General features: G+C 38.3%; 1 non-coding gene across 1 annotated transcript; it reads right to left on the reverse strand.

Annotated features, from left to right (window-relative positions):
* Positions 1-5017: 5017 nt before the first annotated feature.
* Positions 5018-5087, reverse strand: Smp_tRNA_02063_Pseudo_GTC.1.1. Its single transcript has one exon. It is a non-coding gene (tRNA).
* Positions 5088-11270: the final 6183 nt, after the last annotated feature.

Below are 11270 nucleotides of genomic sequence, written 5' to 3' on the forward strand. Positions count from 1 at the left end.
CACCGTGGTGGACCATTCTCACCATTCAGATACACATTCACATGACATGTATAATTATCTAGATCAGTGGTCGCGTAAATCAATTATGCACAGCATGTACAGGCCAAAGTTGACCCATTCCGCTTACACGACAGTCAAATTCATTACTGTTAACAATGGAGACATGCCTTACAGTGCCCCAATGGCATTGGCCGTTGCGAACACTGAAAAACAACCATCAGTATGAATGAAATCGGTTAACTAGCAAACCAACTTTTCACATGAACAGTCAGCAAAGCTTGACAAAGTAATGACGAACCATCCACAATTTCAATGGCGAACCTCCAGTCTTACATAAGGCTTTCCGCTCTACATGGCTTATACCGCATACAACATATATGTAGGGTAGTAAGCAAAATAGTCCAACCTGAAGTGTTAGGGCATAAAGAACGCTTAAAACCTATTATCTGGTGTCGGAATACTAATCTAAGACCACCAAAATCATTTTTATCACATTTGCGAAATTTTTATTCTTCCGACTTTCCAGACCCTGAGTTAGGGGTAGTATCCTCAATCACCCTGATAACCGTTATTCAATAAATCCCACGGTGTATAAATTCAGAAGGCAACACGAAGCACCAATCAAAGTTTGTTATTGGATAGTGTAGATAACAAAGTTACAGTCATAACAAGCGATTTTTAGCAGAAAGGCTAATTTGTACGAGCAAGCGAATACAGAGGCGGATTCAGCGTCAAATCGAATCGAATCCAATCGAAGCGAAGAGAAGCAGTTAATGAGATTCAAGCACATACATATATATATTGGAAAGAGAATGACATTGAACAACTAACATTTAAACTAGGGAGAGAGATACGTGCATAAGATGTCACATATGATCAAGCATACACTCCTATACAGACATGATAGTGATCATAATAATACAAATAAATCAATAAATTGTTCCTATTCGAATATAAAACTATCGGCGAGACTATCATTTATGAACGACCTTTGAACAAATCTTAAGTGACCTTGAGACAATAAACCAATCAGAAGACAGTGTAGAATAGAAATATATTATACAAAACCGAAGAATTAAAGTGGATACACTCCTTTTATATGGTCCAGAAACTTGTCAAGTTTAGAAATAGGTTCAAAGATTCTAAAGTCGTAATGCATAAGGTAGAGGAACTCATCCATATAGCTTCATAATAGTCAGTTTCTGGAGCCATGATAAGGTCGCGAAAACTCCCTCAGCCTCAACTACATAGCTTCAGTATTGTTTGTGTGTACTCCGGTTGTATAAGTTTATCATTTTTATTATGGATATGTCCCTACAATACTCATACCACTTAACAGCCGAAGCTTTAGTAACATCTGCGATTATTGCAGCCAATTTTACTGATACTTTTATTATACAGTTTGCGGCAATTATTATAATATGTCTCAGTCTGGATCGAGAGAAAAAGATTCCTATTCTAGCAGACTTCTTCCTTCAACTTATATTACATCGAAGGACAACATCATAGTAGTCTACACAAGGTCTACAAGACATTTGATTACCGCAGTTACAAATAAAGGAACTTCTTAGTAGTCCCATTTATTGTAGCCGCTTAATTGTCAAGTCTTCTCTAAAATCCTTTGTGAACCGATTGTACATGAGCATCAGGTACTGAAATTGGCACCATGATCTTGAAATCCCTCAAACGCTTCTGATTGGTTCATCCTTGAATTATAGTTTCGCAGAGAAATTTTAATAGGTTTTCCCAGTTCTAAACGTATCTTGAGTTGTGGACTTAACATCTCTAGTCAACGATTGCGATTATCTCACGAACTACAATCAAAACGTTTGTATCTTGCAACATGATTCAAGACAATAACCAATGACTTTATCAATTGATTCTATGTCTACATCTTAATGACCCACATTTGTTTATGATTTACATGATAGCGAGTTTAGTTAGACGCTTGTCAATCATGTGTAAAACACCATTTAACCATTCGAATCGGTATTTGTAAGCTCTAAACATCATCAGTTGATTCACTAGCTTCATTTAGTACCATATGATTAACATTAGTATTGCTTACTTAATGAGATTAAATGATAATTAAGTAATGATTCGAAAGATATCTAGAATCAAATACTTACCATTCACCTTTATCTTCTTCTACTTTTAAAAATCATATTTCATAACTGTTATTTTATTTTTATTTAAACACATAAATATTGGTACAAACGGGCACCAGATAAATATGCGCCACACAAATCTCATTTGATTTGTGTGAGGGCTGTTATACTGCCCAGGTGCCCAAACTGAAGCAGGTGGTTTTCTTATGGGGCAACACCCGGAACCTTTGACCTAAAGGTCTGATCCACAAGACAGTAAAGCATCGTGAAGAGATGCAGTCTCATGGTAGCCAGTCACAAACGATTGATTTATACGCCATTTGTTCCCTCAGGATACTGGAGCCAGCCCATGTGCACCATTGGTTTGGAATTGTGGTTTTCCAACTCCCCTAGATGGATTTCTGGTGTCCACCAGCCCGGTAAAGCGCGAGATATTCGCTTTTCATCCTCTCAATTTCGTAAACAACACCCGTGTTGCGAGAAGTCAGTGAGTAGGAGTTCCCTGTCAGAGGCTATATACGCGTATCCATGTGAGAGCATTTCGAGAGGGAGAGCGGACTCTCCCCACTCTCGACCGTACCAGTGCATTTGGGGGCTCATAACTGTTAAGATACAATGAAATAAAGGGTATTAAGTACACAAGCTTTATCACTACGTGTGTACTATCTGTAAGGCAACCAGTAGCAATTAGTCTTAAAGTCATTTTTATCTGGTACCATCTGGTTCATAATAATGAAAGTTTCAAGGTGCAAAGATTTCTATCTCCATCATTGATGAATTAACTTTGACTCTAACTCTAAAAGGAAAAACTTGTGTTTCTAAAATATATTTCCACTGAAAACCCTCATTCGACAGTATATTTCATCAGCTTTTTTATCAAATGAAACTATATTATATTATCATAAGTTTTATTCCAGTTCAAAGAACAAAACTTCATCAAAATCATCCACTTGAGTTACAAATCTCCTTCATTATCTCATATATCATAAGTGAATTTGACGTTTATGGTAAAAGAGAATAATCACCTAAAAGGTTATTTCTTGAAACATAAGATGATTTAATAGTTGAATTCATGAGTGGATTAAAGCTAGACCACCATGGAAAACTTGAAAGCACTGAACAGCCGTTTCGTCCAAGTATAGGACTCCTCAAAAGTGCGCACCCACCATCCCGCACGTGTTCATGCGTGAGTGGATAACACAATGGCGTTTGAAGCGAAAGTTACTGGGTTTGAGTCTCAGAGTGAACATCAACTCTAAGATGCAGGTACATCCAACTGACGAGTCCCAAATAGGACGAAACGCTCGTCAAACTGGATTCCACTGCTAGTCACTATCCATTTTTGCTTATAACCCTTAGTTATGTTTGGATACTATGTGGTAGAGTTTCGTACCATGATGAAACCGTTTTCTAATGATTGTCTATGATATAAACTAACTTAAACTTTAAGAATGAAATTTTGTTTATCTACTACTTTCAGACAAATGAAACTGTTATTATGACATTGTAAACATTTTTTTACATTACTGAACTATGGAATTGATGTTCGATCCATTTGTACTTTGTCATTTCATTACATAATGTATCAATTCAGTTCGAAACAGATCTATGGTGAACCAGTTGAAAACAATGGTTTATTTCAATGTCACCATTTTTAAGCCCTCAAATGCTCTGATACGACTGATATTGAGGACAGTCTACTCTCTTTCTCTCTCTCGAAATTTTCTCACACGACTACGCGCATACAGTCACTGACAGGGAAGTTCTACTCACTGGCTTCTTGTAGTAGGGGTGTTGCTTACGAAATTGAAAAAACGAAAAGCGAATAGCCAGAGCTTTAACCAGGCTCGTGAGTATGTAAGATCCATCTAGGAGAGTTGGAAAACCTTGATTCTAAATAAATGGTGCTCATAGGCTCCAGTATCTTGAAGGAACAAATGGCGTATGAACAAATTGCTGGTCACCGGGTTCTATGGGATTGCATTTACTAACGTCGCTTCACTGTCTTGTAGATAAGACCTTTAGATCAAAAGCTGGAGAATTGGATCCTTAATGAAACCACCTGCTTCGGTTTGGGCGTCCAGGCGGTATCCCAGCCTACATACAAATCGAATGACAAAGTGTGGTACATATATATTTGGTTCCTGCTTGTACCAAAGTTTCGGTATTCAAATAAATAAATACATTTTTAATGACTAAAATTGACTACGTTTTGAATTTCACTATTCGTTTTTTTACAAACTTCTCTTAGATTAATCATAGTTTTTGAAAGTTGAATTCACGAGTTGATCTAATCTAGACCACCATTAGTAATCTAGCAGCACCGGACGGCCGTTTCATCCTAGTATGTGACTCCTCAGCAGTGCGTATCCACGATACCGCACGTATGAATCAAACCCACGTCGTCCGTCCTCAAATGCGAACACCTAACCTCTAGACAACTGAGCCAGCATTCAACAATGTTAATGTAAAATGATGTATGTAACATATGTAGTTGCTTGATGATGACATTCAATGTTAAGCACAAATAGCTGAATAGCACGAAACCTATGTTGGGGGTCTGCTGTTGACTACTTCCAGCTACCTAGCATTTTAACACAGTGAATGAGATACTAAGTCACTTAGGCTAGTGGCAACATTGCAACTTGACTGATACTCAGTGATCAATCACTTGTAAAATATAACTTAATAGTTGAATGCTGTAATACTCAATGTAAACTTCATACCTACCAACCTGGTTAAAGCTCTGGCTATTCGCTTTACGTCCTCTCAGTTTCGTAAGCAATACCCCTACCACAAGAAGGTAGTGAATAGGACTTCTGTGTCAGTGGTTGTATGCACATGGTCATATGAGAGTTGACTCTCCTCCCTTTCAGCCGTACCAGGGCATTCAGAAGCAAAACATTGTAATGTTGGCCGGGAACTGAACCCGGACAATCATCGTGACAGGCGAGTATCCTACCATTGAACCACCGACACCCAGAGGTATCTAAATAATTCAAAAAAATGTCTTTCCAACTGGTGTCCATTAGTTTTTCACACATTTCTTAATCCTATTCAATTGAACTGGACTACGTTTCTTTGTTTACTTCTTATACTACGATCATTCATACAAATTAAACTGCTTGTTTACATTACAGAAAGATATTTCTCACCTATATTCACTAATATGGGAATTTACACCAAGTGGGTTGGAGAATGCTGGTAGGCGGCCTATGCTCTATTGGAAGTAACAAGCGTAAGTAAGTAAGTAAGTACAACGAAAAGAAACATGTCTCATACCCAATTACCCTTGATCACAATAATATAACATGATCAGACATGTTTTGTATTTTATTAAAGATCTAAGTTGTCACAAGACAAGCCGTCACATGGAATCCTGAAGGCCAAAGGAGAAGAGGAAGACCAAAGAACACATTACGCCGAAAAATAGAGACAGACATGAGAAGAATGAACAAAAACTGGATAGAAATAGAAAATAAGGTCCAGGACAGAGTGTGTTGGAGAATGCTGGTCGGCGGCATATGCTTCATTGGGAGTAACAGGCGTAAGTAAGTAAGTAAAGATCTAAGCGAGATTATAATTGATGGACGATTTTTGAATGACGTTACAATGACCTTGAGAATGCCCACCTATTAACCAGGACCAAATGAGGGTTATAAACCAATGTGAGGAATTAGAATTATGATTTACCAGTAATGGTTAAGATTAGGGTTTAGATTTGGGGTTTTCATTATAAACTGACATCAGTTAAAATGTCAAGACGCTATTTAGCCAAATAGATGAATGAATTTCCCGCCATATTCCAAGATCTACTATCCTAAATCTGATTGGTTCGTCTATAATTTATAGTCACTATGTTGTGAAATGTAAGCTGTTCACTTTTTTACTTACTGAATTATTCAGTTAGTTAGTCAAATGTAACGTAGAACCTGGCACATGTGTACATCATTTCAAGCTGCTATATTCCATAACTACAGAAAGATGAAATCAACAGGGCAAATCCCATAGTGATATAAGTAGTAACAGTGTAGTGAATGAGAACACAGGTGGGGACAATCGAATGTATTTGAACATAAAAATACAGAACTTCGTAGTAAAATCTGAGAACCACACGGTAAATACTTTATTTTCATAGTTGAAAGCAATGCACATCCACGACCTCGCCTCGTGAGATGCCTGCCGGCTGAGTGGTCTATCGGTTAAGTGATCTGGCGCGAGACTGGTAAGTCCTGGGTTCGAATCTCACGAGGCGAGATCGTGGATGCGCATTGCTGAGGAGTCCCATAATAGGACGAAACGGCCATCCAGTGCTTCCAGGTTTTCCCTGGTGGTGGTCTAGCTTCAATTGACTCATGCTTTCAACTATGAAAATACTAAATCTCTACAAAAACCCCTTCTGAAAATACTTTATTTACAAAATATCAATCAGTCGTCTCAGACTTCGTTGTTCCTTCGTTTCCACACCAATCAACCTCTATTATCATTCTCTCTTCTTCGATCTTCTGAACCTTCCATTGCCAGGTATTTCATTTTCGATTGATGATACATACTACTTATATCTATCGATATCAGTAGCACACACCACAACAGTATTAATGACAATAAAGAATATTTGACATTTGAGATAGAATTCAAAGTGAAAATGTAAATTAATGGATAATAAAAAAATCATGAGGAGTTGGGAAACTTAAGATCTAAAGCAAGGCAAATAGCGAATGTATATGTACCACCTTGAACGATTTTGAGTTATGTCATTCAAAGTCTCTAACCATTGGTTGTGATAATCACGTGAATGCTAACCAGGTAGTATACATCTACCCACTTGGTTCAGTCTAATAATCAATGTCTTCATAGACAAATGCTATATCTTGGTTTGGTCACCCCACCTCTGGATTTCTTTCAACTCACTCCTACACCATTAATCGTCGAGTGTCAATTTAGTTGACGGATAAACATACGTAATATACGTCATCTCAATCATCTCAACCGAGAAAGATTCACTACTTCGTCAACCGATTTTAGATACTTAGTACTCTTCATAGAACCTCAAATTGCCAACCTGGTAATTCCAACATATATAAGTAATGGTTCAAAGACACTTATAACTGAATACCAGTAACTTAAGAATATCCTATTGTCAGGAGTTTTTGTGGAGATTTTAGTATTTTTTTATCGTTCAAATCATGAGTCAATTAAAGCTAGACCACCATGGAAAACCTGGAAGCACTGGACGGTCGTTTCGTCCTATTGTGGGACTCCTCAGCAGCTTCAGTTGACTCATGATTTCAACGATGAAAAATACTGAAATCTCTACAAAACCCCCTTCTGATTATAATCATATGCTCATTAGTGACTGGATCCATGAGGTATTTCCTGGAGTTCTAGTGAGAAGCAGTAACCAGTGGAATTCAACCAGGTCTGTCGGGAGATATAAACTCACTGAAGACATTGATGAAATGGTTGCTTAACTTCGTGGATTGGTTGAAGTTAGACATTAACACCGTTGGATGCTGGCCAGCTCAGTGATCTATCGGTTAAATGCTATGGCGCGAGACTCATAGGTCCTAGGTTCGGATCTCGAGAGGCGAGATCGTGGATGCGCACTGCTGAGGAGTCCCATAATAGGACGAAACGGCCGTCCAGTGCTTCCAGGTTTTTCCTGGTGGTCTATCTTCAATTGACTCATGATTTCAATAATCACATTGTGATATGTTGTTAAATGAATCCAGTACGGTTTAGTATCTGATATATTGATTTTATGGTTAGTGTAGAATCTTGAGTAGATAGTCATTGAAAACAAATTAAGTTCTTAACTCAATGTATACTGTGTATTACTGTTGACTGTCTTGTTTAGTTGACCTCTGGTCACGTGATTAGTTGACCATTACCGTATAAATGAGTAAACATGGTCTATGTGAAGTAGGTCTGTTGAATATGGTTTAATCTGTATACTATAATCTTAGAAATTCTCTGGTATAACTTGAATATTTTCATTTCTGAAGTTTGACATTGTTCCAATTGAATTCCCATACATAGTTGTCTACACGTGAGGATATCAGTGACAATGCATTATGTTGTTGAAGACCGAGAATGAAAATCTGCAAGTAAATGACTGAGATAAGAGGATTCAACAAAACCGTCTGAGCCACGAATCTCCCCTCTCTCGCGATATATGCATATATATCAACTCTGGGATTCAGGTATATCCAGCTGATGAGTTCCCAATTGGACGAAACGCGGATTCCACTACTAGCCACCACCCATCTCTGCTTCTAAGTCTTGTGATATAAAGCAATATAGAGGTAATCTACACAGTATGCATATATACCAATAAGAGACTGATTAATTGTAGTCCTAAACATCAATGGGAACATTCAAACAACCAATACAAAGTGAATTAGTTCTGTCTTATTGTAGCTTAGAACTCCACAACAACACGTGTCCACAACCTTATATGACCCTTCATATATTCCTTTGAGTACGATATGAATAGACCATTTAAATGTCATCTAGTGGTGGAGATCCAATTATTTTAATCATCACCTCCAATCAGATTTACAAATCTATTGGCTATCGGCATGTAATACAAGTGATTCTTACTGAGAACTCAGGAATAACATTTCAGACTATAAAACTAGGTGATACAGATTGTACACCTACAACAGTGGAAATATGTCAAGTTAACTAATGTCAACTAGTAATAAACTAAAGTTCTGGATTTCCTGTTGACAATCTCCAGCCATCTAATGTCAGATTGAAGATACCACAGGTATTGTAGTTTGACAGCACTTTAACCAGTAACACCTTCTATAATTGAATCGTGCCAACCCAGTGAAATCAAAAGTCAGAAGCAAGGAGGTTCGAAGATATATTTGATAGATTATCAATGTATCGAGAAGTGACCGATCTAAACTGATCAGTGATCGCAGGAGAAGTCGAGAGCAGCGTTTCCACTCGTGATCTGGTGCAGATGCATGACTGAGAGCCTTCAGCTATGGGTGAGTCCATTAAAACTAATGTGGTTAGCATCCAATGTCGAACGCTTACAGGGCTATTGATTTTGGGGATTTATTTGCCGCTACAAGATTATAATCCAAGTGAAGTCAGGTCACTTCCCCCAGAGGCCAGTACATTGTAATATAATCGATAGAATTCATTATCAAACAATCAGACGAACATAGAATCGGTCACTAATCAATAATTGAGCAATATTATGAACCAACTTTTCTCTCAGTTCGTTAGTTAATCTCTGCTAAAAATTATCATTTATTCTCAGAAGGCGTTTTGTTGATATTATAGTAATTTTAATAGTTGAGATCATGAATCAATTGAAGATAGACCATCATGGGAAGTCTAGAAGCACTAGAAGACCGTTTCGTTCTATTGTGAGGCTCCTCAGCAGTGTGCATCCACGATTCCGCCACGCGAGATTCCAAACCACGACCTATCAGTCACGCGCGCGAACGCCTAACCACTAGACCACTGAGCCGGCCGGCATCCAACGGTGTTAATGTCTAACTTCAACCGATACGTGAAATTGAGCGACATATCCACTAATGTCTTCAGTGAGTTGATATTTCACGACAGACCCGGTTGAACTTCACTGGTCACTACTTCTCACTAGAACTCCAGGAAATACCTCTTGGGGCCAGTCACTAGTGAGCATATGATTATTATTATTATCAGAAGGGGTTTTGTGAATATTATAGTAATTTTAACAGTTGAGATCATGAGTCAATTGAAGCTAGACCACCATGGAAAATCTGGAAGCACTGGAGGCCGTTTCGTCCTATTGTGGGACTCCTCAGCAGTGCTCATCCACGATCCCGCCTCACGAGATTCGAACCGAGAACTTATCAATCTCGCGCACGAGCGCCTAACTTCTAGACCACTGAGTCGGTACCCAACTCATTATACTAAACATATTAGAATACTAGGGAATAACAGTTGGATCAGGAAAAACCGATTGAATCATACCACTGTAGATAACAAGTAAATACTATCAGGATAGTTGTCATGTAACTGGAAAAAATGTTTTTGAATACACAAACTATAGTTGAAGGCCCGGATAGCTCAGTGTTAACGTCTCTCACTGCGAAGCTGGGTGACATGGAATCGAATCCATCAGGGAGCACCAGTTCCCTCAAGATTACAGGTACACCTTGCTGACGAGTGCCAAGTAACACGAAACCCGGGTCTAGGGTTTCCTGTTGACTACCTCCAACCACCATCTTATCTCAACATAGTGCACGCAGTGTCGAGTCACCTAGACTAGTGACCACATTGCTACTTCATCGATAGCATTCGATCTGTACTAAGAAGAACTTGACACATATGACATTGATCACCACCCAATGATCAATCAATTGTGAAGTTTTATATTGTTAAGACTTTAGCAAATATCAGCGGGGTTTTGTCCAGTGCTTCCAGGTTTTCCATAGTGGTCGAGCTTCAATTGACTCATGAATTCAACTATTAAATTATTATACACATATATGATCACAAATTCTGATTTGTGTCCGACTGAGTACTCGGAAATGAAAGAAGATAGGGATTTATTATTTATGTTACATCCCGTGGAGATTTATGAATGGTAACTCTGAGGACTATTTATGGACCAATATGATACGTATATTTCCTATTGTATAATTGTTAAGTAACTAAACTATTCATATTCATATCCCTCTTATTATAAGCTTTATTTTGACCTATAGACTATTATTATACGATTTACCATTCTTGAGTTATCCCCAGGCCATTAATTACTGTTCACCCTATTCACAGCCACATTTGGCCAAATCTTGTACTAATGTTGTTTCCTATTTTATGGTGTGATGTGGTCTGTCTGGTTGGTATCTAAACTCAATATTTTCATAGTTGAAATCATGAGTCAATTGAAGCTAGACCACCATCGAAAACCTGGAAGCACTGGACGGACGGACCTAGGACCTACCAGTCTCGCGCCAGAGCACTTAACCGATAGACCACTGAGCCTGCCGGCATCCAACGGTGTTAATGTCTGACTTCAAACAATCCACGAAGTTTGAGCAACCGTTCACCAATTGTCTTCAGTGAGTTGATATCTCTACAACAGACGTGGTTTGAACTCCACTGGTCACTGCGTCTCACTAGAACTCACGGAAACATTCCTTATAGTCA

The sequence above is a fragment of the Schistosoma mansoni genome, chromosome 6, assembly GCF_000237925.1.
Source record: "Schistosoma mansoni strain Puerto Rico chromosome 6, complete genome".
Lineage (NCBI taxonomy): Eukaryota > Metazoa > Platyhelminthes > Trematoda > Strigeidida > Schistosomatidae > Schistosoma > Schistosoma mansoni.